The 17,368-nt window shown below is 36.3% G+C and overlaps 1 protein-coding gene across 1 annotated transcript in view; it reads left to right on the top strand.

Moving 5' to 3' along the window:
- Positions 1–16,343, top strand: part of LOC307188400 (uncharacterized protein) — a gene marked incomplete at its 5' end in the record, with an annotated part of 192,067 nt that extends 175,724 nt beyond the window's left edge. The window contains one exon of the mRNA XM_079925459.1: positions 16,097–16,343. The remainder of the gene's footprint in view (positions 1–16,096) is intronic.
- Positions 16,344–17,368: the final 1,025 nt, after the last annotated feature.

The raw sequence follows: 17,368 nt of genomic DNA, 5'->3' as shown, positions 1-17,368 counted from the left end.
CAGTGCTTTCTTTCCCTTTGGTCTTGGTCCTCCTTGGCCCAGCCCCTCTAAGACTTGCTCTGTTGGATTCCCATTGACCTCCCAAGTGAATCCCTTGGATAAAAATCAAAACCACTCTGGTCTTAGTTTCTCCCCCATTTGGCCCACATCAAGTTCACAGAAGTACTCTCTTGTCCTTTAGCTTGTTAAGTTCTGGGGGTGGAGACAGATCTCGAAACAACTACTGCTTTGCTGCCAAAGCAGCTTTCTGGTTTCTCAGGACCCCTAGATTTCCTGGGCACTTGTCAACCAGTCCACTCTGTCTGCCCTTCTTCTAACAAGTTTTCCATTTGGCCCTGCAGAAGCTCTGCTTTTTAAACTTGAAATACGGTAGGTGGTACCTCCCTTCCCTTTGGGTGGGTAGGTGGCAGAACTTAAAGCACAGGGCGTGCTCTCTCCCAAGTGGAATTGCCAGATAAAATACAGGATGCCCAGTTACATTTGAATTTCAGATAAACAACAAATACTGTTTTAGTACAGGTATGTCCCATGAAGTATTTCAGACATAGTTCTATGAAAAAGTTATTTGTTTTTTATCTGAAATTCAAAGGTAACTGAGTAACCTGTATTTTCACTTGCTAATTCTGACCACCCTACACCCAAGAAACCTCTTCTCAAATCTTTCCCTTCCATATCACTCTCCAGTGTTAATATCCTCTAAGAGTGGGTGATAGGTTTTAAAAGATGTGAAACTCATTCTCTGGATTTCTTGACTCGCTTTCGTTGAGTACCTTACTAGAGAATTCTCAGTCAATCGCGTGCTGGTGCATCAGCTGGAAGATAATTTAACAGCTTCGCACATTATTAGCAGCAGGCATTTTGCAGAGCTTTGGAGATGGCAAACCTTTGTAGAAATACTCTGGATATTCTCAGTAAACTGAGCAGTCACACAGAGAGACTATTTGAAATAGTCACAGGGCTCTGACACAAAGAATTAGTGTCCAAGTAACAGCAGCCTAGCATAAGGACAGCATGGTACGCAAAGAAGTAAATCAGCAGATGTTAAAATGAAGAAAAAAAAAAAAAAGATGAGGATTATAGAGCACACAGGAGCAGAGAGCTCTGTAAGCTAAAAGTTGCTACCATTTCCTTAAGGATAGGAAAATTAAAATTAGTATAAGAACCTTGAACATCTACAATTTTTTCATATTAAGGTAATTTAATTTTATTTCCATTATGAATTATCAGTCATTTCTAATAGATCCTTTTTGTTGTTTCATAAAAAAACAAGTTAAAAAGCTCCTGCAGGTACTATTACGGATCTATATCTGGACCTGAACAGCAGTCTACACCTTACGGACTGTAGTGTTATATGGGCTCGTTTCAGTTGGTGAAATTGTTTAAGGACCTCTGATACCAAATTGAGGTAATATGCTTAGTATGAACTCGCAGAAAGGATCTGACTCCAAGAAAGAATTCTAGTTTTGTTAGAAAATAAGACTCTTTGGGGGATTATGAAAAGATGGTGACCTATACACATAGGTCATTTAATACATTTACCAGTTCTTTGGGGATGGTTTTCTAGAGGTACGATTGCTGGGTGAAAGGGTACATGCATGTGAAATTTTACTAAATGTTGTCAAATTCTACTCCATAGCTGTTGAAATGTATGAGTGCCTGTTTTCCTATTCTCACAACACAGCATATGGTAAGACTTTGGATTTTAGTCGGTCTTACAATTTGTTCGAGTCTACTTTTGTATATTTATGCTTAAATTATTTATTTTATCTTTTTCCATTTTAATGGAATTTTCTCTTCCTTTGTGTCTTCGAACTTTTATTTACATATATGAAGTTTCCAATTTTTCAATGTTAGTTTAATATATTGCCATCTTACTAAATTCACTTATTATTTGCAGTGGTTTTCCTTTGACTCTTAGGACTTTTCCAGATATTCAGTCATAATAGAGAATTTTTACTCTTCTATTGCAATTCAAATTTCCAAATATTTTATTTTGTCTAATTACATTAGCTAATATCTTCACTGCATTATTACATAGTAGTGCAGATAACGGGGAAATTTGACTTGTTATTTAGTGGGACTGTCTTTACTATTTCCCTATTAGTTGACTTTCAAAATGAGGTACATATTAAGAAAGGATCCATCATTTACTATTTACTGTATGTTTTTGTCAAAGATGGGTGTTGCAGCTTGTCAAATGCCAGGTATCAAAATCAGACAGTGTATTACTAACACTGAACTACTCTTGCATGCCGAAAAATATTTCCACTTAGTCGTGGTATATTCTTTCTATTTAAATATAATTTTTATTGAAAAGTGAACAATTTATTAGGCACAGCTGATTGAGTTTTCACAAAGTAAACATTCATGTAACAGTATACCTATCAGGAAACAAAAATTACAAAACACCAGAAACTTCCTGCCACCTTCTAGTCACTACGGATCCACAACAGAATAACCATCATCATTCCTTCCAACACCATGGATTTGTTTATTATGCTCTTACTCCCTGGAGGCCCCCAGATTCAAGCCGTCAATGGCTCAGCAATGTTGCTTTCATCTAAGCTGCACTGGCAACACTAGTAGCCACTAGCCACACAGAGCTATTTAAATTTAATTTAATTAGAACGAAAAACCAAATAAACTCAGAGAATAAGACTAATTAAAGCAAAATCAGGAATAAATAGTTAAGAAAAAGGCAATAATAATAACATCAATTAACAAACTGGTTGTTTGTGAAGAGTAATGAATTAGATGAATTATTGGCTAACCAATTCAAAGCAAAAAAGAAAGAAAAAAACAACACAAATACCTCACCATAGAAATAATGGGAAAATATCCACAAATACAGAGGAAAATAAAGGAATCACAGATTACTATTTTGTTCTTTTTTTTTTTTTTTTTTTTTTTTTAACAAGTAAGCTTGAATGTGTGGATCAAATAGAGGAGCTGTCTAGTAGAATTTAAATTACCAAAAACGATCTTATGTGGAAATAGAAAATGTAAAACCTTAAAATTTTGCTCAAGCTTGATTAAAATATTAATTGAAACCATAGGACAGAAGTCACAGTTTTATTCAGTAAAAAACCTTAGGAAGGAAAAGAAATAGCTAACCTAGTTGCTTCATAGAATATGAGGTCTAGGATAGTCTTTACTTTTTATTATAAATATAATAAACACATAAAATCAACAGTAATCACAGAGAAAAATGAGTGTGTGTTTGAAAAAGAAAAGGGAACATTCTACTTAAGTTATATTTCTACATAGTCCGTATCTTGGCAATAAAAGATTGAGTTCCTGTGTAGCTTAGTTTATTATAAGAGCAAGGCCTTGATATTCTGCTCTTTAACTCAAAGTAATTTATTGCCATGACTTTAGTATGTGATCCTTAACTGAGGGGCTGTCATTACTGTAATTCTTTTCCTTCTTGTTAGAATAAATTGTATTTGTTTTGAAAATGATGATTGTAGGAAATTTAATGTTGCCACCTGTAGTGTAGGGTTGAATGGAGTCCCCCTGAAAGATGTGTTCTCATTGTGACACCCAGAACCTGTCTATGTGACCTTAGTTGGAAAAAGGGTCTTTACAGGTGCAGTGAAATTGAAGATTCTGAGGCGAGATCATCCTGGCTTATCTGCCCTAAATTCAATGACAAGTGTCCTTACAAGAAACTGTAGGAACAGGGAAGGTTTTTCTCCTAACAGCTTTCAGAGGGAGCACAACCTTGTCAATACCTTAACTGTGGACTTCTGAGCTCCAGGACTGTGAGAGAATTATTGTTTTTTTTTCTTTTCAAGCCACTAATTTTGTAGTGGTTTGTTACGGCAGCCCTTGGGAACTAATACATCACCCCTGTTGTAATGTTCATACTAATACTGTAATGATTACCTTGATATCTGTCAGTTCATTTTATTTGTAACTCTCCACGATAGGTGTGGTATAAATTTACTTCCTTAAGAGAAAGGTTTAAAATATTTTGTCTTGGATTTCCTAGTAGAGGTCTATTTGAGAAAAAGAAATTAGTCATTCTAACAGATTCATTTTACACCCAAATGCAAAGCCTGTATTTAAAATTTTATTTTATTTATTTATTTCCAGTTTTATTGAGCTGTAACTGACATACAGCACATGTGTAAGTTTAAGGTGTACAACATAATGACTTGACTTACATACATCATGAAATGATTACATCGTCTCATGTAGGTACAACAAAGCTTGTATTTTTGACAAGTGAGATAAATTTGAAAACATTAGCACAGCAGCAGCCATGGAAGAAACGTGCCCACTCCCTGTGCCTCTTGCCATAATGTTGGGTTCAGAAAAGTTTACATTTAAAATTTTTAGACCTTCAGGTGATACTAATTCCACAACTGAATTATGTGATAGTAAAATTTGGTAGAGATAGAAGAAATATTTTTAATTATTATGATAAAAATAATCTAACATTAAAGTAATAATAGTAGAAAGGACAATGATATAAATGCTTGTGAAATTTATAATTTTATAAATGCTTATGAAAATTTTAGAGACTATAAAAGTAGGACATGTATAAAAAGAGTCCTTGTCCAAATTGTTTTAATAGTAGAACGTTTCAATACAAGCAAATACAAGAAAGCACTATTACTAGTTCAAAGGATACAATAAAATACTGAGTACCTCAATTGAAGCCAAAACTGTGTTTATCAAATGTTAACATCCTACCATAATTTTAAACTTTCAAAGTAGAAGTAAATGGTAATAGTAGCATCATGCCTTAGGATACGGTAGTGGAGTCATTCCCACTAAAGTCATCACAATAATCTAGAAATTCTATCCAAAGTGATTAGATGACACAAAGAAATGAGAAGTGTAAATGCTTGTGAGAAAATAAGAATATTTTAAGATTATACAGTTTATATACAGATTATACAGTTCATTACATATAACATCAAGATAATCACTAATTTCCAAAAATGCCAATAGGTTTCCTACATATAAAATATATATATATATATACACATATATAATATATATAATAAAGAAAAGTATACATTATTAAAGCAAAAAAGTAGTTGAAATGCATTGACAAAAGATCAGCATTTAATGTACAGAAATTCTATATTGAAGAAATACTCAAATTATAGTGAGGGATATCAATATATACTTTAATAAATGGGAAAAGATTTCCATTTATGGCAATATGGTAGATCAGATTGATTATCTTGTTTAAAACATTTTTTCTAAAAGTTTGCTTTTAAATGAATAACCTGGTTTTTAAAAAATGATCAGAAGAAAGACTTCAAAAAAGACTGAAAATAGAATTTGGTAGTATTGAACGTAGCTTTTGCTCCAAGGGAAGCTGTTGAATAGTAGTTACCCTGAGCTTCTGTTTTGATGGTCACACAAGATACCGAAGAAGGCATTTGGTGCCTAAGACTTGTGAAAGGTGGGGAATGCAATAGGCCTCTGTATAAAGCTGAAAATCTAAATGGATCTCTTGGGATCAAGAAATCAACTTACCTCACAGAAAGAGACGGCAAGAAAACGTGCCTGAGTTGACATTGGTACTAATGGAAAAAGAAAAACATCTTCCCTGAGATGTTTTATTTGCTCACATCATTTTATGGCTTAAATTCACACTACCTGTTTCATCTGAGAGGCGTCAAGTGGAAAATTAAAAGCGGTTGAAGTCATTAGGGCCCCAAGCTAACTGGCAGAAGCAAATGAAAATCTTTTTTGAAAAAAAAGAAAAAAGAAACCAAAGGTGTCCAATAATTCTCTCAGATAAAATTCTAAACAGTATACATTCACAGTCTATGGCCATAAAATAGTGAGTCCTCAGGGGGAGGTATCAATAAATTAAAGTCACAGTAACATACTCCACACCCACTAAAACGGCTAAAATTTAAGAGATTGACAATACCAAGTACTGATGAAAATGTAGAGTGACAAGAACTCTCATGGATTACTTGGATACAATAGTATACTTGCTTTGGTGAAATGCTTAACAATTTATTATAAAGTTAATATACACTTACTCTACAGCTGAGTAATTATTTGCCAAGACAGTTACCTAAGTGAAACATAAATATATGTCCACCAAAAAGAGACATATGTGAATGTTCATTTCAACTTGATTCATATTAGCCAAAACATGCAAAGAACCCAAATGTCTATCATCTGCTGAATGGATAAGCCATTTGTTGTACATTCGTAGAATGAAATAATGCTTGACAATCAAAAGGAACAAACTATTGATACAAGTAAGAACATGGGCTAAATAAATCTTGAGGTACCCAGGCAATTACTGCTAGGCAGTGGATATATTGGAGAGACTAAAAACAAACAACAAGTTATGAGTTCACTTGGAAAGGTAATCAAAGCATATTTTACACTAAAAATAATTATACAAATAAACAATTTGCTAAACAGTGTATTTTCCATCTCATTTCTGATTTCAAAGAATAACTTCAAATATGTGCAACTATAAATAGAAAGATGGATGGATAGATGGATAAATGGCTAGATAGATATGTTTAAAAATTGACAAAAGTCTGGAAAGATAAGTATCAAGCAGGAGATGTCTACTCTGGTTATGGGATTGTATAGAATTGATGAAGGAGTATATAAAAAGAGAACTTGCACTGTTAAATGTATAAGTAAGAAGAAAGTCTTCCAGTTCTGGATAATTGGTTTCCTTTGGTGTGAAATCTGAGTTGAGAGGCTGGCAGATATTCACACTGAAGTCAGGAAACAGGCTGCCTACGCAGGGAGCTCTACTCAGTATTCTGTAATAACCTATATGGGTAAAGAATGTGAAAAAGAATGACTGTATCCTTGTGTATGACTGAATCACTTTGCTGTACACCTGAAACTAACACAACATTGTAAATCAACTATAATCCAATAAAAAATTTTTAAGTGCTTGAAATAAATATGACAAAATTAATAGTTGATGATTCTGAGTTGTGAGAATATAGGTTTTCTATGTGTAATGTTTTAAATATCTAAAATAAAGAATAACAAAGAAGAAAAAAAGAAACAGGCTGCCTGTACCGTAGGCAATATGATCAACATTATAGAGACTCAGAAGGGCCTGCAGTCAGCAAGAGCCAAGGGGTGCCCAGTTATCAGAAGAACCGAGGACATCGGCAGAAAATGCTATCAGAATACCTGAGATAGAACTGGGTCAATCAGTCATACCCCCAGAGATGCTAGATATTAAACTTTCAAACAATTCTAGTTGTATAAAAATCATCACATCAGGACCAAGTGGGTTTATCTCAGGAGCGCAAAGTTAGTTTAACATTCAAAAAAAATAAGTGTTATGTGGCCATGTTAACAACAACAAAAAAAGGAGAATTATAGATGCAGAAAATGAATTTGATAAAATCTAACATGCAAACATTATAGAAACCTGAGGAAACTAGGAATATAAGAGAATTACCTCGGGCTTCCCTGGTGGTGCAGTGGTTGAGAGTCTGCCTGCTAATGCAGGGGACACGGGTTCAAGCCCTGGTCTGGGAAGATCCCACATGCTGCGGAGCAACTAGGCCCGTGAGCCACAACTACTGAACCTGCACGTCTGGAGCCTGTGCTCCGCAACAAGAGAGGCCACGATAGTGAGACGCCCACGCACCACGATGAAGAGTGGCCTCTGCTTGCCGCAGCTAGAGAAAGCCCACGCACAGAAATGAAGACCCAACACAGCCAAAAATAAATAAATAAAATTAAAAAAAAAAAAAAAGAATTACCTCAATCTGATAAAGGGTATCTACCCCAAAAACCTACAGCTAACATGGAAGACTAGGGTGAAAGACTGAAGACTTTTGACTTTTTTTTGTTAAATGTTTTAAATTTTTATTTGGAGGTCTAAAAAGAAGCCTAGCAACCTTCTTCTCGTTTTTTAATCCACTATAATTCCTATTTGTCATTTATTTCAGGAAAAACATCAGAGAATGAAAGATCATATTTCATCTAATCTAAGACACAATCATTTTGTGTCATACCATTATTTATTGTGCAATTGATAAAAAATTGCCAACTAATTGTCAGATGCCAACAATTAGGAGAAACATTTTAATTTTTGAAATCTTAAAATGTGAAATAAAATTTCATCTCAGAGTTAATGAAGTGAGATACTTAGCAGAGAACATGTAAGATGCAATAAACATATTATGGAAATATAATACAAAAAGAATGAAAAAATACTTACTAGAACGGAAAATTTTTGAGGACTTTGCCCTTAAGGTCAGGAGTAAGACAAGATGTCTATCCTTGCCACTTCCATTTAACATTGTACTGAAGGCTCTAGCCAGGGCAGTATGGCAAGGGGGAGAAAATAAAAGGTATTTAGATTGGGAAGGAATAGGTAAAACTATCTTTATTTGCATATGACGTTATCATATAAATTCTAATGAACCTACACACGAAAAAACTATTAGAAATAATGAATTATGTAAGGTCACAGGAACAATGCCCATGTAGGAAAATTAATGCATTTTCTTATACTACAAAGAACAATTGAAACTAGAAATTCCCCTTTTTACATCTTGAGCAAATATTGAACTTTTCTGAGTCAAGTTTCCTGACCTATGAAATGAAGGAGTCGGAGAAGATGGGATGACCTTCTTTTCACTTGATTCTCTAGTGTTTCACTACTCTGTAACTTCGTGAGATCAGAGATTCTGTTTTGATCATCATGTTATTTCACAGAGCCCAGAACTGTAGGTATAAATACATTGTCTGTTGAATAATAAAAGAACGACATGCTGGAATAGGCCACCAAGGAACAGGAATGAGACTCCACTTGTGCAGATATTTTATGAAATAAGAGCTGCCGTCTGAAGAGCCTTGTAATTCGCAAGTCAGAGACTAAACTCAGTGGTCTCTTTTAAGGTTTCCTTTGGCTCTAGGAGTATGTAATTCTTCCCATCTGAGAATATCCATCGTGATAATGAACTGCCAATCAGAAAGCTGTTACTTACACTACCTTGAACGTCGCACTGCGCTAGGCACTGTGCGGGAAGAACAGTAGACCATTCCCTGCCAGAGACCAAGAGTCAGAGGCAGAAACCAGAATGGAAATTATGTTCCATCTCCAACAGAAGCTCAAGTGTTTGTAAAATTACCCTCTAACTTCTCTCTCTTCCCTAAAATTATGGGGAGCCAAGACCTTTGGCTGTAATAACTTCAAATCACAGAATACTTAACCTAGTTTAATATGCAATTGGCTTTGAATGTATCTGAGCTCTGCATGCTTCATTATTCTTTTGGCAACCAGGCTGTAAAAAAGTTTGCGTGTGTAAACCTACAGAATGATCCCTGTTGGAATGTGTATTTTACCAAGGTTAGTTCTGCTTCATATCGCCCCTGGGAGGCAGGTCAAAATTAAACTTGATCTTGGAAGCAAACACACACACACAGACACACACACCCAGTGAACTAAAACCAAGAATCTAAATAGTAGGCGACTGAGATTATTTCCCCTGAGCCAACATAGACTGAACTCAGAGCCAGGCAGCTCCAAAGAATCAGGTGTCAGGTGACCTCCGAATGAGTCAGTGAATGTGTGAGTGCTAAGAACACATGCAGAGTTGGTGACCAGGACTCATTTCAGAGAGAGAACAAGGAACCAGGGGGAGTAACAAACATGAAATTTCAGACAAAAACTAATGGCCCCTAGATTCCAAATGTACTCACATAGTCAAAAGCACTTTTTAGGGTAAAAAGATATTAAAATGGAGATATTTTAAAAGATGAAGAGTATGATCGTAAAGCAGCCTAATTCTTTTTCCTCCCACTGTCCATTTAAACCCCTCTGAATGTGAATGAAAAAAAGGGGAAAATATATATATAGAGAGAAGGAAGAGTTGGAGGAGGAGGGGAAGGTGGGGAGGTGGATTTATTTTAAGGCACTGACTCACATGATTGTGCCGGCTGGCAAGTCCAAGATCGAGAACAAGCCAGCAGGCTGGAATTCAGGTAAGACTCCTGAGTCTGAAATCCTTCAGACAGGCCAGACAGGCTCAAAATACAGGCAGTATTTCTGTGTTGGAACATTGGAGCCAAATTCCTTCTTCAGATAACCTGTCTTTGCTCTTAAGGCCTTTAACTGATTGGATGAGGCCCACACACATGATGAAGGAGAGTCTGCTTTACTCAGAGTCCACTGATTTCAATGTTAGTCCCATCAAAAAATACCTTCACAGCAACATCCAGACTGGTGTTTGGCCAAACAACTGGGCACCAGAGCCTAGCCAAGTTGACACATAAAATTAACTATCACAGTAGGTAATTCTGCCCCAGCCCCTTGGATGAAAATAAGAGTAGTAATTATGATTCTCTGCTTCCTCCTAGGAAATGAACAGTTCTCAAGTCATTTCAAGCCACAAAACGGTCTCAATTCAAGATTTCAAATAGTCTAAACATCCAGGTCCATATAAGGTTAATGCTTCATCCCTCCATCAGCTCGGGTCTGCTTTGGGCAGGCTGCCTGTATTAGTGGTGGGAGAGGGAGTGTCTGCTTCCACAGATCCTAGCCTAGTACCTCGATTTTTCCTCCCTCATGCACTAGGCAGACTCTAGTTCTTCCAGGGTTGATATCAAAATGAACAAGAGTCATTGATGCTGTCATGAGCTGTTTGGTATTAGCACTCTCTGGGCTTCAGAGAAATTTAAAGGTGACCTTTCTCTCAAGGGATGTTTTTGTCTGCTTTCATAGACACATCTCACCCCCATCTTGGGATGTCTCACTTGTCTTCCCTTGATGCAAGTACATAAATGTCTTTCCTCTGACTTAACACTGGTATCCCTTTCTCCGCTCCTGGGAACAAGCTGGTCCATTATCTTTATGTTGGTCACCCCATTCTTCCAGGCAGTCATGTTCTTTCTTTCCCAGGAGTCTCAGGTATGGATCTTGGTAAATACACAGGCATCAAGACCCGGATAAACTGGGATCCTGCACAAAATGCTGTACTAACTGTGCTCTCTTTTTAGAGCAGCTCATCAGGGATAGCTTCAGTCCACCAGATTTCAGAGACCTAAGTTGGCTGTCAGTCTCCTTCACCCTCTAAGCTGTCAGGGACAGAAACTGAGGTCCTGGAATTGACCCATGAGGTCCCCTTCTCTTGTACAGTTGACCCTTGGACAATATGGGTTTGAACTGCTTGGGTCCACTTATACATGGAGTTTCTCCAATAAATATGTACTGTGGTACTACATGATCCATTGTTGGTTGAACCCCTGGATGCAGCGCCACGAGTACAGTGGGAGGATTGTCAAGTCGTAGGTGGATTTTCGACTGCTCCAAGGATCTAAGTCCCTAATCCTCACATTGTTCAAGAGTCAACAGGGTTGAATTTAGGGAAAACTCTGCCACCACTCCCTAAGGAAGGTGAGTTTCCTCTAAGGCTCCCCAAGTACTGCCAGACCTGGGCTTTAAGCTTTCTCCCATTTGTCCCCAAAGCTATCAAACTCAATTTAGGAGATATGTACATATAGGTCAGAGGCAAGTTTGGTGTTCCCTTATGTCTCTTCTATGCATATAAAAATATTTTATGCAGGGTTTTTAGTTAGTTTCTGAAGGAGGAATTCTTCAAATAACCTAGCCTAACATCATTTCTAGAAGCTAAATTTGAAATTTTCCGATTCTCCAATATAACACGCCACCTTGGAATAGAACTGCTTACTTATCCAAATATAATTAAAGTAGTAACAACTGATGAAAATGATTATTTTAACTAAAAACCTTCTTAATCTTGTTCTACAGAATGACAATAGATGTGAAAGAAAAAAGGAGCGTGGTTTGTGGTCAAATAAATTTTGCAGATGCTGTAATAAACACTTTCTGGACAGGTTTCCTCTGAACGTTAATATGCATACTTATGTAAAGGAGAGGTGTATGTGTTGCTGTCCTTTCCGAACCTATTTTAACACAAAATTTCTTTTATACTGTAGCATCTCCAAGGACTAGTGTTCCACAGCATGCACTTCAGAAAAATAAAAGAATCCTAAAAACTAATAGCTGCAGATTTGGGAAGATATGGTCATATATGTGTATGCTAATTTATTGTTCCCAATGTTTATGCACCTAACTTTGCCTATCTTCAGCTTTTATAAAACCACTTTGTATCTTTTGCATATTGCAAAATGCTACTTGTTCAAAGATCAAAAAAAAAGACAATAACTATTATATTATTGGCTGTAAACTGATTTTTCTGTTTTCAGGTTGATATTTAAGGACTTAAGAAATCTTGAGTAGATATGATTTCAAGATAAACCTTGGCACACAGGATCTCTTAATGATTTTCTGATGAGTCCCTATGGATTCTTTCAGGACCCCTATTTTTGTATTCAGTTCTCTCAAAGGTGGTAGTAGCATACAAATATTTGCCCTGGCTGCGGGGGCTGGGGGGGGGGGAATTGTGAGGTAATTCTGAGTTTAGAGAAGATAAATGTGAAGGAATACAAAAAATCAATGAGTTTTCGTAAGTTGAATTCTATGTGAACTTTGTGAATCATTTGGATTGAAAGTGTGGCCCCCCTTCACTCTAGAATCAGCCCCAAGACATATTACTAGCACTGCTTGACACTTTGTTAAGTATTCGCCATAAATTCCTACTTTCATAGACAGTTTTAGTTTTAATTAGTTTACACTGGTGTAGCGTTCCTTACAGAAGGAACGTCATTGTGGTGGGGATTATGGATGGATTTCTTGAGTAATGATGAAGGTTACTAACAAAAGACCATGCAAACTCACATCATCTCCTCCCATACTCCTAATATAGAACAGCAAAGAAGTTTAACTTCCCCATCTTATTTGCAGTTATTTTCTTAAATTGTATTATATTCAAAGAAAAAGCTATAAATTATTCATATATCTCTTACCTAATCCTGGATTACATTTCAAAATGATGATAATCAACAGGCTATAGAAAATGGTACGATATTTATAGCAACATGGTAACCAACTTAATTAAGTAATATCAAAGACAAATTGAAATCTCTATGTTCTTTCTCTTGATTCAGACAATTTTCTTCATGATATGATAACTCAGATGGAATTACATGGCTTGATTACTTTTTAAAGTGATTATTGAGTTCTCCAGATACTTATTGGTTCCTCAGGATCAGTTATCCACATTTATTAAGTGCTATATCTAATTGGCAAATCTATTCCACTTACACTTTTTAAATTGCTCCATTGTTGGTCAAATTGTGTTTGATGGTACCAGACTCCATTATACAAAGTAATTTAGTTATAAATACGATTTTAGGTTTCCCTAATGTTGTTTCTCTGATTATACATGACAACTTGGATAGACTAGAGCCATTGTAAAGACTGGAGCTGCCATATCATTTTCCATATTATGGAATCAGTCTATATTCTTTATAAATTTGGATCCCAGCAGCAGGTTTAAACTTGATTTGCTGCATCATCGTTTATATTATAGGCAAACTCAAGTGAGTAGCAGTACAATAATATCCATAGTTCAATAGATGAAGACAGCCCATAAAATCCAGATTGTTTGATGATAGAATCTAAGAGTTAAAAGAGACATCGATGATGTAGTACAACTTCTAACTAAGGCAGAAATATCCTCTGCTATGTACCAGATAGGGGATAGTTATTTTTTTATTTATACAAGTTCAACAATTAAAAAAAAGAAAATCACTTGCTAACAGGGAATCCCATTACAGTTCAAAGCATCAGAGAAGTATCACATCCTTGTGGTTAAGCCTATAGCCTATAGAGCCAGATTGTGTGTTCAAATACCATTTCTACTATCCTTACTGGGAAGCTAAGTACATTTCATCACATCCCTGTACTTCAGATCTGTGATGTGGAAAATAGATTTCTATAAAGATTACATTCATTGAGACATACAAAGACACAGAGTTAATAATGTATAAACATACCTAGAAGAACTATTGGCATGAAAACAATAATATTTTTTAGAAAATGATTCCACATATTAAACTAAACCTGTCTCCCAGTACCTTCCACTCATCAGTTCTAGCTCTGACTCTAAAAGTGCACATTGGGAAACATTCCCTCTTCTACATTTCCAGTCTTGGTCTTCCAGACTTCTTTTCTTCAGGCAGAGAGTTACCAAGTCTCTAATATACATGAGTACTGTCTTCAAGCCAGTGGAGGCCTAGGCTAAGATGCATGTGTTTCTTGATTTCTTTGCTGATTCACGGCACTCTACAATGATTTTTAAATTTTTTTTTTTCAGTACACGGGCCTCTCACTGCTGTGGCCTCACCCATTGCGGAGCACAGGCTCCGGACGCACAGGCTCAGCAGCCATGGCTCACGGGCCCAGCCGCTCCGCGGCATGTGGGATCTTCCCAGACTGGGGCACGAACCCGTGTCCCCTGCATCGGCAGGTGGACTCTCAACCACTGCGCCACCAGGGAAGCCCTAATTTTGTTTTCTGAAATTGAGATGTAATTGACATATAACACTATATTAGTTTCGGGTATAAAACATAATGATTTGATATTTGTATATATTGCAAAATGATCACCACAAAAGGTATAGTTAACAGCCATCACCATACATAGTTACAATGTTTTTTTCTTGGGATGAGCACTTTTAAGATCTACTCTCTCAGCAATGTTTTTTGTAATTAATTCTTTTTTATTGGAGTGTAGTCGATTTACAATGTTGTGTTTCTGCTGTACAGCAAAGTGAGTCAGTTAATATATATGCACTCTTTTTTCAGATGCTATTCCCATATAGGTCATTACAGAGTATTGAATAGAGTTCCCTGTGCTATATAGTAGGTTCTTATTCTCAGCAACTTTTAAATACATAATACAGTATTATTAACTATAGTCACCATGCTGTACGTTACATCCTCATGTCTTATTTACTTTATAAATTGGAGTTTTTACCTTTTGACCTCCTTCACCCACTTTGCCCACCCCTTACTGCTGCCGCCTGCTTCGGGCAACCACAGAATCTGTTCTTTATATCTGTAAGCTCACTTTGTTTTTGTTTAGATTCTATGTGCGTGTAATATCGTACAGTGTTTTTCTCTGACTTATTTCACTTACGGTGCCCTTAAGGTCCACTCATTTGTTGCAAATAGCAAGATTTCCTTCTTTTTGATAATGCTGGATAATACTCATATATATATTATGTGTTCTTTATCTATTCATCCACTGACGAACGCTTAGGATGCCACCATGTCTTTACCTTTGTAAAGAATGCAGCAATGAAATGGGGGCATAATGACTGCTTTTAAAGAACGTCAGCGTGCCTCATATCCCCTCACAAACTTCACATTCATTTTAGCAAAAACGTGACCACTAAATTTAGAACGAGGAAAGTATGTCACACGCCAAATAGAGGCACACACAATGTGTGCTTTGTTGCTGTGGGTGCTGGGACTAGAGACAGAGCACATCCTTCCGGAGTACCACTTCCCTCTGTGGGGCGTCCTAAGGCTGTGGAAGAGCAACTGGATCAAAATACACAGTAAATATTTAGTCATTGTTTCGCGTTCAGAAGACAGAATCTTTTCCATTTCCTCATGTACTTTTTTTTTTTTTTTTTTTTTTTTTTTGCGGTACGCGGGCCTCTCTCTGTTGTGGCCTCTCCTGTTGCGGAGCACAGGCTCTGGACGTGCAGGCTTAGCGGCCATGGCTCACGGGCCCAGCCGCTCCGCGGCATGTGGGATCTTCCTGGACCAGGGCACGAACCCGTGTCCCCTGCAGCGGCAGGCGGACTCTCAACCACTGCGCCACCAGGGAAACCCTTCTCCATGTTTTTCTTTGCCTTTAGAAGTCTTTTTCCAAAATTCATCTCTAGTTTCCTTAGTAACTCAGTCTTTACAGAAACTCTTGTTATGTTTGATGCTGGATATTACTCGCCATCTAATTCATGGGGCTTCCTCATCCTACAACTATTAGATTTCTGATTTCAAAGGGCAAGTGGCTAGCAATATGCATGATGGCCTCTTCAGTTCTCATTAAAATATGATTGTAAATATATGAAGCAAAAAATATGGAAACAGCAGAAGATGAAAACTCAGAATAAAGAAACGAAAATTGGAAAATAACCTAATGTCAAAATCAAAGAAAAATTGTAATTATTTATATTGCAGATGGAGCCAGCTGGGAAGATGCTCCGTATTCCATTCTTCTATTCCAAGACCTGGACGATTAAGGAAATAAGCAGTTTTTCTATGATGTCAGGTATGATGTTTACCTTATTTGAGTGGTGGAATTGTGAGTGATTTTGACATATTTTCCAATATTTATTTCTTTCTAATTTTTAAAATCTAAATAGCTTTAAGAAGAGAGCATCTATCTATCAGCAAAGATAATCTCAAATGTGAAGTGGTTGTTTTGGGGATTGGAAGTTTGGGTGATGATTTTGTCCTTTTATTTTATTATATTTCCAAATATTTTTTTTACTATATTTATATGTTATATATAATTATAGAATAGAATATAGTTTTTAAAAGACAATACAATAGAGGACTCCGAGAACATTGGTTTTATTGCCTCTTATTTCAGGTCAGGTTTGCAACAAAATATTTTCTTTCCTACTTGATATTTTTTATCACCAAAGTGAGAAAGATTATCTTTTTTATGAGAAAGACTTGTTTATATGTATATACAAGAAATTCAAATGGTTGTCTGGATTCTTACCCAAAATGGAGGGTGTGTTTGAGTGGTCTGCCTTAAAATATAGTCTAGGTAGCACTCAGAACTTACAATGGTTATTCCAGAGCTAGATTGTGTAGAAGCTAAAACTGAGGATGACTTTTTAATAATAATCATTTTAACAATGTGGAGAGAATTATTGAGATAATCTGTGTCATTAATATAATATCTTTGGATGCATAAGGGGCTGTGGCATATCTTAAAAGATATAGGAGTCATCCTCAGAAGCAACTAAAACTGAGGTATGATAAGAGACTCTTGTAACTGCTTTAGACTTTATTGTTTTATTATTGTTATTATGATTAAGACATAATTTACATACATTGAATGTACAAATTTTAAGTGTACAGTTCTATCACTTTTAACAGATCCATATAACCTGTATAATCTGCATCTATATGAAGGTATAGAACATTTCTATCACTACAGAAAGTTCTGTTAGGCTTCTTACCAGACCATTTGGTTTCTTTCCAGTTTAGGGCTTTTGTGAATAAGGATACTATGAATGTTCTTGTCCATTATAGTAGATACACTCATTTCTGTTGGGCATATGTACAGGAGTGAGGTCGCTAGGTTATGGGGTATGTGTATGTTGAGATTTAGTAAGTACCTTAAAACATTTTTCTATGTGACTGGACCAATTTACACTCATCCCGCTAAGTAAGAAATTCACAGTTGCTCCATATACTTACTAACACTTAGTATTG

The sequence above is a fragment of the Stenella coeruleoalba genome (assembly GCF_951394435.1).
Source record: "Stenella coeruleoalba genome assembly, chromosome: 6".
Classification (NCBI taxonomy): Eukaryota; Metazoa; Chordata; class Mammalia; order Artiodactyla; family Delphinidae; genus Stenella; species Stenella coeruleoalba.
This window is presented reverse-complemented; position numbering and strand designations above follow the sequence as displayed.